General features: G+C 36.7%; 1 protein-coding gene and 1 pseudogene across 1 annotated transcript in view; both read right to left on the bottom strand.

Moving 5' to 3' along the window:
- Positions 1-21,167, bottom strand: part of NSMCE2 (NSE2 (MMS21) homolog, SMC5-SMC6 complex SUMO ligase) — a 279,573-nt gene that overhangs the window by 24,208 nt on the left and 234,198 nt on the right. The gene's annotated exons all lie outside the window — the stretch shown is intronic.
- Positions 14,704-17,647, bottom strand: LOC119508660 (annotated as a pseudogene).

Genomic DNA, 21,167 nt, shown 5'->3' with positions numbered 1-21,167 from the left:
ACTGTGACTATATTCCCTTGTTTCCAGCTTCTCCTATTTCTACTCTGCAGCAGTTCCACTTCTTGAGGCCACCACTATCCTCATCACCACTCTGAATCCATTCTGATCCCCATAAACCTTTCATAGCTTCTGGCTTTGCACATAACAATCCCCCACTAGACCTTCTGGTGTGGCACTTATGGAAGGAACAAATGGTTCCGAGTCAGATGTGGGTGAATCCCATCTGCCTTAGCTGTCTGATCTTCGCCAAGTCACCATCTCTTAGAGCCTTTGCTTCCTCATCTGTAAAATGGACAATAGCACTTATTTGGCAGGACTGTTGTAAGGATTGAGTATTTAATTGAATATTTAATGTAATTTAATTTAATTGAGTATTTAATTGAGTAATTATGCTCAGCACATAATAAAATGCTCAATAAGTCTTCTCTCCCTTTCTTTTTCCCCTTCCCTGGATTCCAGGGTACTGGAAGTGTTTGCTGTTGCCTTCTGCTTCCATGCTCCGTGCTTCAGGTCTTCTTCAAAACCATGTGAATGTTCCATTTCCTACTGGCAGCAGGGTTCTGCCAGGCTTAACTTTCCCTATTCTATTCCCTTAATTACAAGATACTGTGTGATAACCTGATGACCTCATGTAGTTTGTAATTTTCCTAGTCCTGTCCCTTCATTTCCTTGCTGTGGTGTGATAGTGCAGTGGCTTAGCACAAGGCCCTTTGCAAACAGATTCATAAGGGATGTTTTCTGAGGATCTACTTCACCCGAAGCCACTACGTTATCTGTTTAGATGACACACCAATCTACCTATCCATTTGAACTTTCCCCTTTGGTCAAGCAATACCTAGTTCTTAATCTTAAACATACTATATCATCAGTAACTTTTAATTCATATGACATATGCTATCTTTCTTCTGTGCTCCTTCCTTTTCCCTGTCTCTGAGGATCATGTAACCATGTCAATGACCTGCCAAATAAGCCACCTTAGACATTTTCCACTTATCCTTCCTTGAGCAAAACACAAACTACTTGCGGCCTTTTTATTTCCTCACCCCATGCTCTATCCCTCCATTTTGCTCCTTTCTTTGTTTATAAACCAAAGTGGACATTTTAATTTACCTCCTGTATGGTTATCCATAATTTCCCTCCCAATATTCTTAGAGAGGTCTCCTGGTGGAGCAGAGAAATTTGGTAGGACACAACATGGGCTTAAATCTTGCCTCCCTCAGTACCTCCGTGTTTCTGAGTGAGTTACTCAAGCTCCCTGAGTGTGTTTTCTCATCTACAGAAGGGACACCACCACCTATCTGGTAAGGCTGCTCTGAGGGTTAAAGATAATTTACATAAAACACTAAAGGATGAGGCTTGGCACATAATAGTTGCTAAGAAATAGTGGCAATAATTTCTCTCAACCCTCCAGAGCTGCTCCCCACCACTCAATCACTCCCAGCCCCCATCACAGTCCTTTCACTGGTAGTAGTTTTGACCCTTCTCTTTCCCTTTTAGGATCCTACCATGACGCCCCTCTGGTACAAAACATACTGAAGAATCTGATTTGCTGCTTCAAGACTAGGTTGCTCCCAGATACTTCATAGTGCTTTTTGGCCCAATTAATCCCAAACATAACTCTGAACCCACCATCCCTTATGTAATATCCTGAGCTCTAAAGACCTTATCTCAAGATGTCCTTGAAATGCCAACTCCCTCCCAAAACCTTTTCTGATCAAATATAAAGGACACTGTTACATTCCTATCCCAGAGAAAAACAACCTGCTCCAGCATGGTGAGGAGGGAAGAACACTGTCTGGTTGGGCCAGACAACCTGCTCCCAACTTGCTATGTGACTACACTAGATCATGTCACTTCTCTGAGCCAGGAGGCACACTAGATGTCTCCAAGCTTCTTTGGGGTTGGAAGCTATGATTCTCTGAACTCAATATATCGACTTCCCTGTCTCTACGGCCTATCCTATCCATGCTTTTCTTTTGCTGTGTGAATAACTATTGGGCCCCTTTGCCTCAGCACTGTTCTCAAGGGCAGAGACCATTATCTGAGTAACTCACTTAGCACAGCCCAGAGCACTGTGCTACAGATAGAACTTAACACATGCATTTAGATGACAATGATCAAAGCACCTCCAGTGAGGCACAGACAGCTGCCACTAGATGACTCAGACCTCTCTGCAAAATGGCTTAATTTAGCACCCTTTCAGTTGTCTGAAGAACAGACTCTGAGTAAAGAACGAAGTGAACGGAACAAATACCCTTTAACTAATTTAACCTCACAATGGCGCTTTAAGGTCAAGAGTTATTATCTCTGTAATACAGATGAGAAAGTACAGACACAGAAAGCTTCATCTGCTTCTCCTGAGTCAACAGGGGACCCAGGGGCCTGGGGAAGTAGCAAAAAAAAAAAAAACCCTGAGCTGATTTGGGAGGCAGACTGAGTTCCAGGCAGGGCTTCTGTCATAAACCAGCCATGCATATGATCTTGGAGGAGATGCTTTTCTTCTCGGACCTCATTTTCCTCATCTGAAAAATGGGAAGCTGGCATTGAGCAGTGTTCCCAAACCTGGCAGGGTATCAGAACTACAAGGAGAATTTGTTAGAAATAAATCTAGATTCCCAGGTCCCATTCTTGGAGATTCTGATTCTGTAGGTCTGGAATAGGGCCCAGGACACTTTTTTTTCTATACGTGCCCCACCTTTGGGAACAAAGGCCATTGGCAGTAATAAATGCCTATGATCCTGGATCCACAGCTTCGTGTTCCATGCAGACAGCATCGCCTCTTCCACGTTCCAAAACCCATTAGATCATCTTATTCCTCTCTTTCTCTCTCAGTCTCTCATTCTCAGAGAACCCATACTGGACTATTTCCAAACATATTGCATGTTAGCTTACCACAGTCATGAGAAACCAAAGAATTTTGAAATCAAAGATTGGTTCATAAGACTAAAAAGCTTCTCACAGGGTCAAGTAAAGAGGTAATCTTGTTTTGACAGAAATCCAAGCTAAAGTGCAGGAACTCCTCCTTGAGAAAGCTTCTTGCACCCAAAATGGAACACTGAAGGGGAAAGGAAAAGGCAGGAGACTTGCTATAGCAAAATACTAAGCATTCTTTTAAGAAGAAAACCTGTAATATATCTGAATTTGCTTGAATAGCACTTAAAACATTTAGTGGAAGTCTTAACAAGGGAAGAACTAACTTAAGAACCTGTTTGCTTTGTAATCCAAGAGCTATTATTTATTGGATGCTTATTATATGCCAGGTCCTGTGCTAAGCAATTTATATACATTGCCCCATTTTATGTATTTGACACAAATCTAATGCAACTATTATTCACATTTTATTGAAAACTGAAGTTCACAGAGGTTGCTTTTTTTATTTTTAAGGTCACAGAGCTAGCCAAATCCAAGTATGTTTGACTCCATAAACCATTCAATATGACACATAAGACCTCAATATCTAAAGTACCTAAGGTCAAAATTTCTAGAATATTTAACAATGAATAGGAAGATTCAGCAAATCTGCCAATTTTCTGAGAGTTCGTGAATTGGAGAGAAAATTATGTCCTTTATGGAATTCTCAAATTGGCTTTACTTCAGCTAATGTGGGCAAATGGAAAGAGGAAAAATATAATCTAGAAAGTTTGAGCCCAACTCCATTCTTGATGTTGATTTGCTTGTGCATGTGTCCTTGAAAAGCCAGTTTTCATATCTGGCTATGGGTTCCATATCACCAGAGTGAGGATGACAGCAGGGATGTTGAGAGAATTAAATAGACTAAATCCACAAAGCAGCTTTGATCTCCTTAGAGAAAGCTGCCAAATAAACAAAATATGTACCTATTACTTGTCCTTGCAAACTGACTGAAGCTTATAAAAAGTACTCCAGGGGCTAGACCTCTTCTACTTTGCTCTCTAACTTTCTTCATTTTATCCCAGCAAATAAATTTATGATTGCAAGAAGTGGACTATGCTACATACTGCAATATTACTGTTGATTGGAATCTGAAATAAAGTAAGCTTGTCTTAAATTCCTTGCAAGGGGATTTAGGTTCTGAAGCAGTGAAGTACCTGATTACCACATGGTGTGTCTTTGAAGGTAGTCCTCCAAACTGCTATTATAAAGTATTACTATAAAAATGTATAAAAAGAACTCACTTATTTTTTGTTAAAAAAATAAAGAAAATGCATATTCTTTAAGCTTCAGGGAGAAGAAAACGATTAGTTTTCATCTGTTGCATGCTTAGTTTTCCTACCCTATTTGAGGTTACTCTTTCCCATTACACAGCCCTTGACATTTACACAGTGTTTTACAATCTTTTTATTATCTAATGTTCACAAACAACTTATGAGGTAGGGCCCAGGGTACTGATAACCATTTTACAGATGAGGAAACAGTCATAGAAGTCTAATGACTTGTTTAAAATCATGAGAAACCTTTCTTAATATATGACATTTTACCACTTCTTTCAGAGTATGTGTGCACAAACATGAAAACCTAATGCATAAAGGGATCAAAGTTTGGGTTCCTCTTTTAGCAGACTGTGTTACATCAAAGCTGAAAGGAGCTTTGTATCATCCAGTCCAAACCCTGCATTTTACAGAGGAAGCTGAGGGAAGAGATGAGTGTTCAAGGCCTCCTGCTTGTTAGAGGCAGTGTCAGGATGGACCATGGATTTTCCAAATCTGCAACTGGCAGGTTTCTCACGTCAACAACTGCTGCTTCTTATTGGGATGTAAAACCCACAAAGGGCTAGATCTAAGGGCTGTTTTCTTTAACACCTAGTAGACATTCAAAGCTTAATAAATGAATGTCTGTAGATGTGGGATTAAATCTAGAGCCCTCCAGATGCCAACTTGTCATCTGGTCCATTAATTCCTAAAACCTTTAGAATACATAATGTGTTTCTTCTGAGGCTAGCCTTCCTCCCTGAGGTTCAGGATTGTCAAAAGGGCAGGGAAGTTGATTTGCACATTTCTTCATGGTGGGTCAGAAAGCTACTTCTGTTTTCTCCTAGCAAAAGAACAGCTTTATTTCCATTCCTTGGAGAGCCACATGCCCCTAATACTCAAAGTTACTCATTCCCTTTCATTCCCAGGCCATCATCCCTCCCCATTCAGTGTACCCAACTTTGGCTCTACCTCCCAACTTCAGGGGCCCAAGGGCCAACAGTTGTAGAGGTAGTAGTGGTTCTTTTGGAGCAGCCTGTAGAAAACTGGCAACAACAAAAACAATAACAACCACTCTTAACTACCATTATCATGACCACTACCATTATCAACCATCATGTTATTGAGTGCTGGCTATGTGCCAGATCCTGTGCTAAGTAAACACTATGCATGAATTAACTCAATTTACAATGAGTTCTCATAGCTACTCATGGGACAGGTTATCTCCATTGTACAGATGAGGAAACTGAGTCAGAGAGGTAAATCTGCTTGATGTCACCCAGCTAGTAAGTCTGGTTCCAGAGGCTACGCTCTTTACCATCCTCTCTACTGTGATGGGGCCACAAGATAAAGAATTAACCCACTCGCTTTGCTTTATACCCAGGTAAGATGAAGACTGGAGAATTATTCCCTCAAGTAAAGAATGGTCTCCAGGTATCAAAGCTAGCATTTTTTTTTTTTTTTTTAATCATCATTTTATTGAGATATATTCACATACCACGCAGTCATACAAAACAAATTGTACTTTCGATTGTTTACAGTACCATTACATAGTTGTACATTCATCACCTAAATCAATCCCTGACACCTTCATTAGCACACACACAAAAATAACAAGAATAATAATTAGAGTGAAAAAGAGCAATTGAAGTAAAAAAGAACACTAGGTACCTTTGTCTGTTTGTTTGCTTCCCCTACTTTTCTACACATCCATCCATAAACTAGACAAAGTGGAGTTTGGTCCTTATGGCATTCCCAATCCCACTGTCACCCCTCATAAGCTACATTTTTATACAACTGTCTTCGAGATTCATGGGTTCTGGGTTGTAGTTTAATAGTTTCAGGTATCCACCACCAGCTACCCCAATTCTTTAGAACCTAAAAAAGGTTGTCTAAAGTGTGCGTAAGAGTGCCCACCAGAGTGATCTCTCGGCTCGTTTTGGAATCTCTCTGCCACTGAAGCTTATTTCATTTCCTTTCACATCCCCCTTTTGGTCAAGAAGATGTTCTCCATCCCACGATGCCGGGTCTACATTCCTCCCCGGGAGTCATATTCCACGTTGCCAGGGAGATTCACTTCCCTGGGTGTCTGATCCCACGTAGGGGGGAGGGCAGTGATTTCACCTTTCAAGTTGGCTTAGCCAGAGAGAGAGGTCAAAGCTAGCATTTTGATTGGGTATTGGAATAAGCTAGACAGGTGTGTTGCTGGAGAAAAAGATCAACTGGAAATAGGGTTGTCTATAATCAAAGGCAGAGGTAGATTCCTACTGGAAATCACCACAAATACCTAACCTCGAATGTAAACAAAGCACGATAGTTGTTGAAAAGGAAATGTTCTCGGTAACTAAAAAGAAAGGAAACAGGATATCAAGAAACAATGGCAATTCAAAGGTTTGTATGGCAGCTTTGAAGGAAGAGCCAAGCTGATAGCGCCAGCCTTGCCTGCTCACAGCTGAGGGTGCCTGCACCGGTGAGCTGCTGCTGTTCCCAGGCTGAATGAACCTGGGGTAGAACAGCAAGGCTGCATCAGGTTTTGAAACACTTCCAAGAACATCTCAATTATTGGCTCACCAAGATAACCCATTAAGAAAGGATGCCCTGCCATTGGCTGAAGTCCGCCTGCTCTTAACTATAATTTTGACTTGGTTTCCCTGGTGAGGATTTTACTGAGATGAGACCTTTCCATGATGCTGTGCGACATGAATCAAGAGTGTTTTTTTCCTCATCTAACTAATAAAATGGCTGTCTTGGTCACAGCTCATTTGTGGGTAAGTGTGGACATGCTTCTCTCATGTATTTGGTCTGCAGACTGTTTTTTTTTTTGTTTGTTTGTTTTAATAATTCAATTTTATTGAGATATATTCACATACCATACAGTCATACAAAGCGCACAATCAATTGTTCACAGTACCACCATATAGTTGTGCGTCCATCACCAAAATTAACTTTTGAACATTTTCAATACCATACACACAAAAGTAATCAGAATAAAAATTATGGTGAAAAAGAACAATTAAAGTAAAAAAGATCACTGGGTGCCTTTTTTTTTTTGCCCCCGTTTTTCTACTCATCCATCCATACACTGGACAAAGGGGAGTGTGAGCCACATGGCTTTCTCAATCACATTGTCACCGCTCATAAGCTACATTTTTATACAATTGTCTTCAAGATTCAAGGGTTCTGGGTTGTCGTTTGATAGTTTCAGGTATTTACCACTAGCTATTCCAATTCATTAGAACCCAAAAAGGGTTATCTATATTATACATTAAGAGTGCCCACCAGAGTGACGTCTCGGCTCCTTTTGGAATCTCTCAGCCACTGAAACTTATTTCATTTCATTTCACATCCTCCTTTTGGTCAAGAAGATGTTCTCCATCCCACAATGCCGGGTTCAGATTCCTCCCCGGGAGTCATGTTCCATGTTGCCAGGGGTATTTACACCCCTGGGTGTCAGATCCCACGTAGTGGGGAGGGCAGTGATTTCATCTGCCAAGTTGGCTTAGCTAGAGAGAGAGGGCCACATATGAGCAACAATGAGGCAATCAGGAGGAGACACTTAGGCACAATTATAAGCAGGCCTGGCTTCTCCTTTGGTCTGCAGACTAGTTTGATGGGGCAGGTACACGGTAGGCGGTAGAAGGGCACTGAGCTGGGAGTCAGGAGACCTGACTTCTACTTGGTTCCCACTGAACCAGTACCTAGAAGTTTCTTCATTGATGAGAGGGTTAGAGCTAGATGACCTCAGATATTATTTCCAGCAGTAACATGTTAATATTACAATTCCCCTGCCACTAAAAAGGAAAACAAAACAAAACAGAATATGGAAACCTCGCTGAATGGAATTAATGGAAAGGCTGATACTGTTTCTGATGAAAACACCAATGATGGAAATCTAATCACTGATTCCTGCCAGAAACCAAACACTAAATATTGAAATTCTGTGCACCAGCCTGTGAATCACATGGAGGATCCTCAAGACCACATTTAAAAAATCCCTGAGTTGCTCTCAAGAGAGAACTACTCATCACCCACCTCTGACTTGGCAGCTTATCAAGTTCCCAAAACAGCAGGACAAAGCATCCAGATTTTCTCCAATGAAAACACGTATTGAGATACTCCTTGTGCCTGGCGCAAAACCCAGCCTAGCCCTCCAGGTGCTCAGTCATTTACACATATCTGGCTTTCCACATGCTCCTGTGCACATTTATTTTATCCTCTCTTCACTAGAATCTGATGACAGGCATGGAAATCGATCCTTAAACGGGGAATACAGTTATTATTCTTAGCCCCACTCCACTCTGCTTTAATGGCATGATCTTATAATTCAGGAGTCTCTTATAAAGACAAATGCATCATGAAGGTTCATACAATCAGATTTAGAACACTGCTTCTTGTGGACATGATTCTGACTCCCATTTTCAACATGCTAACTAACACTTTATGAAAAGAGATGGTAGAAAAGGGCCAACATGGAGTCTTTGGATGATGTTTGACTTTTAAAAAGTGACCATCCTACCTGGAAAAATGGCCAATGTGTTTTCCTCAAAAGTTAGTCTCACTAAAGCAAACAGCTTTAAAAAATGTATTTCCTTCTGCTGGAAAATCTCACTCATCTTACAAAAGTTCTGGAATAGGGCATTCTTTTATTGAGGAGGAGGCCTTTAATCCATACTAATCTCAAAGACTCAAAGGGACTTCCTAGCTTAACCTAATTACTAATTCAGTCAGACCCATTTATAGATGTCAAGAATCTTTGTAAACTGATTCATGATAATCCCTGTGATTAGTTACCCAAGACAGTTTCAACTCTGAATTCTTGAGTAGTTACATATACCATATTGGAAAAATGGGGTCCTTCAGGTCAAATGCTGAAGTCCTATAATTCCCTAAAGAAATCTTACTTTTGATATATTTTATCTCCCTACTCTCTATGGCTAACATCCATATGGAAAACACTCTGAAACGCCTTAGTTCTGTCTCTGCTGTTTTGTAATATAGCTGTAACTTTCATATACTACTAAAAAGTAGATGTTTTAGCTCAATTAAAAGGCATTTAAAAAATAATAATTTATTACCTCAATCTGATCAAGAAATAAGGCATAACACTCATAAAACATTTTAGTTGTTTGGAACAAACCCATAAAATCAATTTCCTAACCCAGAATGATCATCAAAGTCTCTTAAAAACTTGACTTTCTATAATAATTCAAGAGAACAAAACCAAACTGGATTGTTTCAATTATATTGTATTTTTCAATTATATTTTTCAATGGATAATTATATTCAATCAGTAATCACATTATATTTCAATTGATAATTTCTAGTTTTTGTTTTTCTCTTTCTCTTTTTCTCTCTTTTTAACCATTTTTTCTTTCTTTTTTTAAACTTTACAAAAGAATAACTTTTTAATTTACAAAAGACATATATATGGTTTAAGAATACTTTAACAGAAGTGAATAAAATGAGAAGTAAAAGCTTCCCTCTCTTTTCCACAAACCCAGTCTCAATCTTCAGAAATAACCACACATTTCTTGGGTGTCCTTCAAGAAATCCATTATGATACACACACACACAATATATGCATATACATATATATATATGTATGTATGAACACAGACACATACATTTACATATATACACAATGTTTATTTTTCACTAAAAAGATAATATGTTAAATATTGCTTTGAACTTTGCTTTTAAAATTTAATAATATATTTTGAGGTTCATTCCATATCGACACATACATTTTGACTTCATTTTCAAAAAAAATCAACTGATTAATAGGCATCCAGAATTTATTTACTTAATCCTTTCACAATGAACATGTAAATAGCTTCCTGTCCCTGCCCCTCCCCCTTTAACAAGGGATAGTGATATACAATGAGCTACATGTGTTTAAAGTATATAATTTGGTAAGTTTGATATACAGATATATATACATCCATGAAGCCATCACTACAATCAAGACAGTGAACATACCAATCACCCCCAAAGCTTCCTTGTGCCTCTATGAAATCCCTCCTTTCTAACCTTCCTGCTCCTACCCTTACCCCCAGGCAACAACTAATCTGTTTTCTGCTACTTTAGATCAATTTGCAATGTTCAGAATTTTATATAAATGGAATCATATGGTATGTACTCTTTTATGTCTGGCTTCATTCATTTGGCATAATTATTTTCAGATTCATCCAAGTTCCTGAATGTGTCAATGGTTTGTTCCTGCTTTCCTGTTGAGTAGCATTACATTCTATGGCTATACCATAGAATGCTTATCCATTCATCAGAAGATGGACATTTGGATTGCTTCCACTTTTGAGTTATTATAAATAAACCTGCTATGCACATTTGTACAGAAGTCTTTGTAGAGATATATGCTTTCAGTGCTCTTCAGTAAATGTCTAGGACTGGAATGACTGGGTCATATGGTAGGTATATGTTGAACTTTTTAAGAAACTGCTCAATTTGCTTTCCAAAGTGGTTTCAGCATTTTACATTTTCACCAGAAGTGTAAGAAAGTCAGTTGCTTCACATCCTTGCTAACAGTTGGTATGGCCAATCTTTTTTAGTCATTCTAATAGGTGTGTAGTGGTGTCTCATTATAGTTTTAATCTGCATTTCCCTAATGAGTGATGAGGTTGAGCATCTTTACATGTGCTTATTTGCCAACCGTATGTCTTCTTTAAGTGTATGTTCACATCAATATCTTTATTCCACTTCAAAATGTTTTCAAAATATTTTCCATTTTTATTGGATTATTTTCTTATCATTGAGGTTTGAATGTTCTTTCCATATTCTGGATGCAAGTCCTTTGTTAGATACGTGATCTGCAAATAATATTTCCCAGTCTGTCACTTGTCTTTTCATTGTCCTAAGAGTATCTTACAGAGAGCAGAAATTCTTATAGAGTCCAATTTCTTGAAGTCCAATTGCATGTAAGAAATCTTTGCAAACAACCAAGGTCATAATTTCTCCTGTTTTCTTTCATATATTTTATGGATTTAAGTTTTACATTTAGATCTATGATCTACTTTGTGTTAATTGTTGTATATGTATAAGATACAGATCAAAGTTTATTTTATAAGTTTATGGATATGCAATTGTTACCGGACCATTTGTTGAGAAGACTATACTTTCTCTACTGAATTGTCTTTGCTTGTTGGTGGAAAATCAACTGGCTGCCTATGTATGGGTTTATTTCTGGACTCTATTCGATTTCATTGATCTGTTTAACTGCTGTCTATCTTAACACATTGTCTTGATTCTTGCCCTTCGTAAGTCTCAAAGTCAGCTAGAATGAGTCCTCTAACTCTATCCTTCTTTTTCAAAGTTCTTTTGTTCTAGATCCTTTGTATTCCCATATGTATTTCACAATAAGCTTGTCAACATTTACAAAGAATCCTGCTGGGATCTGGATTGGAGTTGCTTTGAATCAACAGATCATTTGGTGCGAACTGGCATCTCAGGTATACTGAGTCTTTCTAACTCATGAACACAGTGTCTCTCTCTACTCTTTAGGTCTTCTTTGATTTCTCTCAGGAATGTTTTATAGTATTCACTGTACTGTTCTTGCACTTATTTTGTCAGATACATCCATAGGTGTTTCTTATCTTTTGACAAAATAAAAAGCAATTTTAAAAATTTCAATTTCTGATTGTTTCTAGTATATAGAAAAACAATTGATTTTTGTTTATTGATCTTGTATTCTGCAAATTTGCCAAACTTCCTTTTTAGTTCTAGTAGTTTTTGTTTGTTTGTTTATTTAGATTCCAGATTTTCTGCCTTGATGATCATGTCATCTGCAAATAAAGACAATTTTATTACTTCCTTTCCACTTTGGATGCTTTTATTGCTCTTTCTTGACTTATTGCACTGGTTAGAATCTCCAGTACAATGTTGAAGTGGTGAGCATACACTTACTTTCTTGTTTCCTTAGAGAAAAGGCTTTCAGGTTTTCACCATTAAGTATGGTGTTAGCTATAGGTTTTACAAAGATGACCCTTATCAGGTTTAAGAAGTTCCTTTCTATTTTTAGTTTGCTGATAGTTATTTTTTAAATTAAGAATCAATATTGGATTCTGTCAAATGATTTTTTTGCCTCTATTGTGATGATCATGAGTTTTCTTTTCTTGGACAGTAAATAAAGTGAATTATACCTATCCATTTTAAAATGTTAAACCAAATTTGCATTCCCAAAATAAACCCCACTTGGTCATGATGCATTATCAATCTGCTAAAATTTTGTTTAGAATTTTTGCATCTATGTTCATGAGGGAGATTTGTCTGTAGTATTCTTTTGTTATAGTTTATTTGTCTGGTGTTGGTATTAGGGTTTCATAGAATGTGTTGGATAGTATTCCCTCCTTTTCAATTTTCTGAAAGAGTCTGGGTACAATTTGTATTATTTCTCCCTTAAATATTTGGTAGAATTCACCACAAAGCCATCTGGGCCTGGAGTTTCCTTTGTGTGAATGTTTTTAACTACAAATTCAATTCCTTTAATAGATGTAACACTATCCAGGATAGTTATTTTTTCTTAAGTGAGCTTTGGCAGGATGAGCCTTTCAAAGAAACTGGATGTTGAACTTATGTTGTTGAGCATAAAGTTGCTACTAGATAGTATCTGTACTGATGTTACTTCTCTTGTTCCTGATACTGGTAATTTGTGTAATTTTTTTTTTTCTCCTCAGTCTGGCTAGAAGTTTATCAATTGTATATCTTCTCAAACAAAATTGCTTTTGGCTTCACTGATTTTTTTTTTTTTATTGATTTTCTGATTTCTGTTTTATTAATTGCCACTGATTTTAATTTTTCCTTTCCTCTGCTCTTCTTTTTCCAATTTCATAATGCAGAAGCTGAGATGACTGGTTTGAGACCTTCCTTCTTTAAATACCTTAGGGTATTTAATGCTAAAAATTCATCTTATTGGTTTAGCTGCATCCCATAAATTTTGAGGTGCTGTATTTTCATTGAATTCAAAATACTTTTTTTCTGAATAAAAAGCACTATTTAATGACTCCACAGAGAAAAGATTAAATATTACCCAGAAACAAGCAAGTTTGCTAGTAAAAGCCAGTAAACAGTTAAAAAAAAGAAAGATGAGGCCACAATGAGTTCTGCTCTAGGTCACTGAAACAGATTTAAGGTGTGAGGCAGAATTCATTTACAAGAGGGAAATTAGTGACTGCAGCAGATTGGAAGAGAGAAGGCTTTATATAGTATAATGCAACCTGTGGGTGATTTTAAAAAGTTTGCAAGTAAGAAAACCACAATAACTGATTTAACCATTGAACATGTTTTACAAATGAATTTCCCCTTGAAAAAGGAGGGAAAAGCCATTTAAAGATGTTAGGAATTGTATTTACAGTGGCATAGTCTGAGCAAAACAGTGAGTGGTGAAGATGGCAGAGCTGGAGGTAAAAAGATGTGACAAAAAGTCTATTGATGGAAACTTTATCAAGAAAGCCCAGAAAAGAAAATGTTTTATATGTCAACATGGCAGGAAATTGTGGATTTGCATTCACAAAGTACTCATGGCTCCTGATTTATGGTTCAGTAAAAGCCTACCACAATCTAGAGGCAGTTTTTACTTTAAGAAGGATGATTATATTACTATTACTAGGACTGGGTCCTATAATATTACTCATGGGGTTCTTGAACTAAATGTTGTCCAGGGAGTCTGTTGCAATGTCTAAGAAACTGAACAAAGGCATAATCAATACGCAGCAATGGAAGCAATGTAAAAATGGCGAGAGTAGCATGCAAGGCCAACACACAACCCTGAATGCAACCATATCTTAACTGAATGGAAAAGAAATGTTTTCTAAGTTGGGGACATTCTAAGAGCACTGGACAGGAGATGCTCAGTACTGGGGAGTACTGAAAGAAAAATAAAGATAAGTTACATTTGTATTTTTATAATCTCACAACTATCTGTTTCTAAAGTACTGTCTTCCAGCTATTTTAGTTGATCTAATAAAAGCATTTTATGTTTTAAGATTACAATGATGTTTTGGCCCAGATTACAAAAAATAAAAAATTAAAAAATAAAAATAGTAAAAACATGCTTTTGCTGAGATTTTCCTCACTATACAATAGGGGCACCATCTATCTATTGGTAGCAAATACTTCTCATGATATTTTTATCATATGCCAACAAGGTAGAAAACATCCTGCTAAATGAAATCACTGGGAACATTCCAAGTTCAAAATAAAATGTTTAATGTACACAAAATACAAGTTATGTACCAGATTAGGTGAGGGAAGAAACCTGAACAAATCCCGAAATACACAGGGGCATTTATATACGGGGAAAGTGGAGAGGACCCTTCAAATACCAACATGTTCTGTGCCATTAATTCATTAATGACTAAATGGCCTCATCTAATCTCAAATGTTAGTACCTCTTGAATCACCACTATAAATACATCTTTTTTTTAAAAAAGGAAAACACAGAAATAACTAACAACAGTGTCTGAGAATAGAGACGAAGTTAACGTACATTGCATATATTGCAGGCAGGGCAGAGGCATTTTTTTTAAAGCTTTTGCACAGACTTCATCTATTCTTAAAAAAATATGTAGGCCTTTACAAGATTTGACTTGCTGAAATCAAAAAACAATTCAAATTATGTAACGTTCAAAGACTTCAGTTTAAACAAAACAAAACAAAAAATAACAACAAAAGATGGTTCCAGCCGTAGACCAAAAAAACCATGGAAGAGTCTGGCAATTTGATTAAACAAGATGGTCAGGCTTGGAACCTGAATGTACTTTAGAGCAAAAGCTCAAAGATTGTTTGGGGTAGTGGGGGCCTGGGGGGAGGAACAACCTATTATGGTAACAAAAGATATACTATAAACTGTAATATAAAAAAGGTATGGTGAAATGTACCTTTTACTAAAGCTTATACAAGTCCCTTTGTCCATAAAACTATGTTAGGTTTGTGTCTTCTAGTATGCTTAACTTTTATTCCAGCCACACTTCTATTTCTTCCCCATTAAAACAAAACCAACCAACCAACCAAACAAACAAAAAGCTGAGAAATCAATGTCCAAAAGACTTCTTACATTTTAATGTTTTTCTCTTTCTCTCTCTCTTTCTTTTCTTTCTTTTTTTTTTTCTGTGGTTCCTGTATTTCAAATCAGCATTTGAGGGTTTTGTTCAATAGTATTCACCTGGTATGAAAAGTTTTCCCAAGAAACCACAAAAGATTCTTCATCTTTTTCCTTTCCTTTTTTTTTTTTTCTTGTCAACTTTTTGCAGCACTCAAGTCAGTTTAAGTCCTAGCAAAAAGACGGTAGTCAGGATACCACTGGTGCTGTAGAGATGTGATATGGTTGAATTTGTGCTGACATTTGTGTAACTTCCCTTGCTTTTGTGTTTGATTCATTTGGGGACACTTGGCTTGAATTGGCTTGAAGGATTGCTCTGGCTAAACTGTAGTGTGGTTGCGGCCCTGGTTCTGGTGTGTAGGTAAAGATAAGACTGGTGGAATAAATGATTCCATCATTACGGATCAAAGTTACTGGAACTTGGACTGGCTGCCAGACCCATCTCCAACCTTCTCAGAATGCAGACATGTCTAGGACAACAGAGGATACTCTCTCCACATCTGTACATAGTTTCAGCTTCTACATCCCCAAACAACACTTGTAAACTTGGAGTGAAATTCTGTCCTGTAAGTTCAAGCATTGCTACGTCTCCACTGCCATTCAACTGAAGATGTTCTACGACAGACACAGGTGTGACGGGGGCAAGGACAGGACCCATTCCTTTGTAAAACATACTCTGCCTCATCGATAGTAATGATTGTCCTGGAAGTGCCATCATTTGTCATCTCTTTATTTGGTTCATTTGGGCATGGAGTGGCCTGAAACTGGATTATTCTTCCTTGAGAAAGGCACAAATGCATTCTTTCTGTATCCTTAAGGTAAAATGCACATTTATGGAATTGTGATACAGGATCATTTGCATCCAATAATGCGGTCTGCTTATTAAGTTTCCTAATCATCAATCTTGGGAGTGCCATGCCAGTAACTGAACACACAGGTTTGACTGTTCACCATAATGGATGTAGCCATCGCATACTGTGAATTCTTCTCCTTCTGATTTATCATTATCTAAGAGATGGATGTAAAATGCCCCCCACTGCTGTGAACTGGCATGGAAATTTCCTCCTTCTACATGCAAGTATCTGGTACTAACTGTCTGGGATCTAAGTCAATTAAACAGAGCCACCTTTGTTCCTGATGCAATGCACAAGTCAACATTTTTCAACAACTGCTTCTTTTTGGAAAGTTTGGAGATGACTTTTATCCACTTGCTGAGGAACACACCAGTGTCATCACTGTTACCATAGAACATCTTTACAGACAACATGAAGTGCTCTCTCTAGTCTAAATCAGATATGTACAATGTTTTTGGCTGTGCAACAGTTCTTTCCTTCTAAGTTCAGCTGCTGCATTTCTTGGTCACTATTTCCTATTTCAATAAATGCACATGGTTGAGATTCTTATTCAGAACAACCACCGTGCTCCATTTATTCTTTTCTTTAAATTCCATCCACTGCCCATAAGATACACACAAGGAGGAGGGCAAGAAAACCTCTTTTTTCATTTCCATATGACTTCTGTGCAGCTTTTGCATGAAGAATAAGTACTGTTTGATTCCCTTGCTCTTTTAAATAATTTCGCATAGTTTCCCTAGGGGGTCATTTAGGTGGAGGCCACTCACCAAGTTTCCTTTTAATCCACACCATGGTACTTTGAGAACATGTTATGGTAAGCCACAGTTTGGAACACTTTGATGCACTTCAAAACACCTCAGCTGGTGTATCTTTATCATTTTCCTTTCCTTTTGAGATCATAATGGCTCTGAAGAACTATAATGCTTCCATTTGAATTATTGTCTCATAATTTCAATAACCTGTCACAACAGGCACCATCTTCCACAAACTCTCACAAAATACTTTTTAATTTCCGTTTTGATTTCTCTGTGACCATAGGTTATTTAGAATTGTGCATTGTGTCCAAATAGTTGGAAATTTACAGATATCTTTTTGTAATTGATTTCCTTCCATATTTAATACTTTTTTTTTAAACCCAGAATGGTGTCTTTTGGTAATTGTTCTATGTGTACTTGAAGAGAATATGTGTTCTGCCATTGTTAGGCAGAAAGTTCTATAAATGTCAATTAGGTTAAGTTGGGTGATATTATTGTTCAAGTCTTCTACATCCTTATCGATTTTCTAAGTACTTGTTCGATCAATTGCTGAAATCTCTGAGTATAACTGTGGTGGATTTGTGTGTTTCTCCTTCCAATTATATCAGTTTTTGTCTCAGGAATTTTGAAACTCTGCTTAGGTACAGCAACATATATCTTCTTGACAAATTGAACTCTTTGTCATTATCAAACGATCCTCTTTATCTTTAGTAATATTCTTTGTCTGAAATGTATTTTGTCTGTTTAATATAGTACTTTGGATTTCTTTTGATTAGTGTCACCAGGTTTTTCCATTCTTTTACTTTTAATCTATTTGTGTCTTTATATTTAAGGTGGGTTATCTTGTAGGCATCTTGCATTTCTATCCAGCATAATAATCTCTGTCTTTTAACTGCTATGCTTTGACCATTTACATTTAATATGATTATAAATGACTGGATTAAAATCTATCATCTTGCTATTTGTTTTCTTTTTTTCCCATCTGTTCTTTATTCTTTATTATCTGTTCTTTTCCCATCTGTTCTTATTCTTTTTAATTTTTCTGGCCTCTTTTGGATTGAGTATTCTTATTATTCCATGTTATCTTCTTTGTTGGCTTGAATCTATAACAGGTTTATCACAATAAACCTTTGCTGTGATATTTTAATGGTAACTCTAGTTTATAATACATGTCTTTAACTTATCACATTCTAACTTCAAGTGCTATTATATGACTTCATGTAAAGTATAAGAACCTTAAACATTATACTTCCATTTATCCCCATCTGGGCTTTATGCAATTATTGTCATACATTTTACTTCTACATATGTTAAAAATCTCAAAATACATTAAGATTTTTGTTTTAAAAACTGATTATCACTTGAAGATGTTAAAATAATAAGGAAAAAATCTATAATACTCATGTAGTTGCAATTTACGGTGCTCTTCACATCTTTAGTACATCTAGGTTTCCATTTGTGTCATTTTCTTTCTTCTTGAAGGGTTTCCTTTAATATTTCTTGTAATGCAGGTTTGCTGGTGATTAATACTTCCATGTTTTGCATGCCTGAAAATCTTTATCTCACTTATTTTTCATCAAATATATTTTTGCTGGGTATAGAATTGTAGACTGACAGTTTTTTTCTTTCAGTATTTTAAAGATATTGCTTCACTGTTTAATAGCTTGCTTTATTTTTGACAAGAATTCTTTTGTCATCTTTATATTTGTTATTTTGTATGTAACATGTCTTTTTCCCTCTTTGGTTGCTTTTAAGATTTTAAATTTATCATTAGTTTAAGAAATTTAATTGTAATATTTATTGGTGTAGTTTTCATCATGATTATTTTGCTAGGGGTTTCTTGAGCTTCTTGGACCTGTGAGTTCATGGTTTTCATCAAACTTGGAAAAATTTTGGCCATTATTTCTTCAAATAATTTTTCATTTTCCTCTCGTTCTCCTTTCTGTTGGATAATGAAATTACCTGTATATCTCATCCCTTAATGCTGTCTCACAGTTCACTGTAACTTGTCTTTTTAAAGTCTTTTTCCTTTTTGAGTCTTGGATAGTTTCTATGCTACGCCATCTAGTTCACTAATCTTTTCTTCTGCAATGTCTAAATCACTGTTAATCCAATCTAGTGTATTTAAAAAAAAATCTCAGTCATTGTAATTTTCATCTTTAGAAGTTTAATTTGGGTTTTTTTTTTTTTTTTTAATATACTCCATGTCTCTACTTACCAAGTACAATCTTTCCTATAGCTTTCAAAACATATGGAATATAGTCATAATAACTGTTTTAATGTCCTTGTCAACTAATTCTTATATCTGCTTCATTTCTGGGTCAGATTTGATGGATTGATTTTTCTCCTCATTATGAGCTATATTTTCCTGCTACTATCTTGCTTTGTAATTTTTGATTGGATGCCAGACAATGTGGGGCTCTGTTTATTTTTGTCTTCTTATAAACATTCTTGACTTTTGTTCTGGGACACAAAATTAATTGGAAACAGTTTTATCCTTTTGGGTCTTGCTTTTAAGCTTTGTTCAAGGTAATCAGAGGTGTGTTTAGACTATGGTTAATTTTTCTCCAAACTAAGGCAAGACTTTAATTCCCCCTGAATTAAGAAATTTTTTCCTTTCTGGATGTTGAAAACAGACAGTATTTCTAGTCCTGTGTGAGTTCCAGTCCTTATTCTAATCCTTCAAATGGTTCTTTCCTTGGCCTTGGGTAGTTTCCTCCCATACATATACTCATCACTCAACTGACACTCAAGGAAGACCTCCTCAGATCTATAGATTTATTTTTCTGTGTGCAGCTCTTTAATCTATTTTAGCTATCTTGGCTTCTCTGGACTCCTAGCTTCACCATCTCCACTCAAGGAGAACAGAGAGATCTTCCTGGGTTCCTTCTGGGTTCCTATGTTGTGGCCTGGAAACTTTCTACAGTTAGCAGGGGCAATCATGGGGCTCATATCATTTGTTTCCTGTCTTCAGGGATCACTGCCTTTCAATGCTTGAAGTCCAATGATTTAAGTGCTTTTGTTTCATATATTTGCCTTTTTTAAAAAAAAGTTGTTTCAGGTGGGAGATTAAATCTGGTCCCTATTAATTCATCTTGAACAGAAGGTGAAGTCTTGCTTCTAGTTTTTGGCTGATAAATAGGTGCTACAATAAACATCACTGTATACATTCTTTGTGTGACTATCTGTTGAATAAATTACTTAAAGGGTCATTGCTAGATTAAAGGGTAGGTGCATTTTAAACTAAAATGATTTTGTCAATTGCCCCCTGAAAAGGTTGTACCAATCAATACTCCTACCAACAGTTTCTGAGAATGACTATTTCCCCAAAGGTTCTGCAATACTTATTATCAAATGTGTATACCTTTACCAATCTGATAGGTAAAAAAGTTGTTTTATTTTAATTTTTTGTAAGGTTAATAATCTTTTAATATGCTTAATGATGATTGGTCATTTCTTTTTCTGGAACTTCCTGCTTATGTCTTTTGATTTTTTTTTTTAATTGATTTGTAAGTTTCCTATCAATTTGTAAGAATTCTTTGCACAGGAAATTAGTTATTCCTCCATCTATTATGTGAACTATAATTTTCTTTTCAACTGATTTTTTTTTGTTCAGTTTTATTGAGATATATTCACATGACACAATCATCTGTGGTGCACAATCAACTGTTCACAGTACCTTCATATAGTTGTGCATTCATCACCCCAATCTAGTTTTCTGAACATTTTCCTTACACGAGAAAAAATAAAAATAGGAATAAAAAATAAAAGTAAAAAAGAACACCCAAATCATCCCCCCTCCCACCCTATTTTTCATTTAGTTTTTGTCCCCATTTTTCTACTCATCCATCCATGCACTGGATAAAGGGAGTGTGATCCATAAGGCTTTCACAATCACAATGTCACCCCTTGCAAGCTACACTGTTCTACAACCACCTTCAAGAGTCAAGGACACTGGGTTGCAGTTTGATAGTTTCAGGTATTTACTTCTAGCTACTTCAGTACATTAAAACCTAAAAACGGGTTATCTATATAGTGCGTAAGAGTGCCCACCCGAGTGACCTCTTGACTCCATTTGGGATCTCTCAGCCTGTGAAACTTTATTTCATTTCATTTTGCATCCCCCTTTTGGTCAAGAAGATGTTCTCAATCCCATAATGTCAGGTCCAGATTCGTCCTTGGGAGTCACATTCTGTGTTTCCAGGGAGATTTACACCTCTGGGAGTCAGGTCCCACATAGGAGGGAGGGCAGTGAGTTCACCTGCTGAGTTGGGTTAGGTGG

Source organism: Choloepus didactylus, chromosome 14 (assembly GCF_015220235.1).
Source record: "Choloepus didactylus isolate mChoDid1 chromosome 14, mChoDid1.pri, whole genome shotgun sequence".
In the NCBI taxonomy this organism is placed as follows: domain Eukaryota; kingdom Metazoa; phylum Chordata; class Mammalia; order Pilosa; family Megalonychidae; genus Choloepus; species Choloepus didactylus.
Note: the sequence above shows the minus strand (reverse complement) of the source record. Positions and strands in the feature narration are given on the sequence as shown.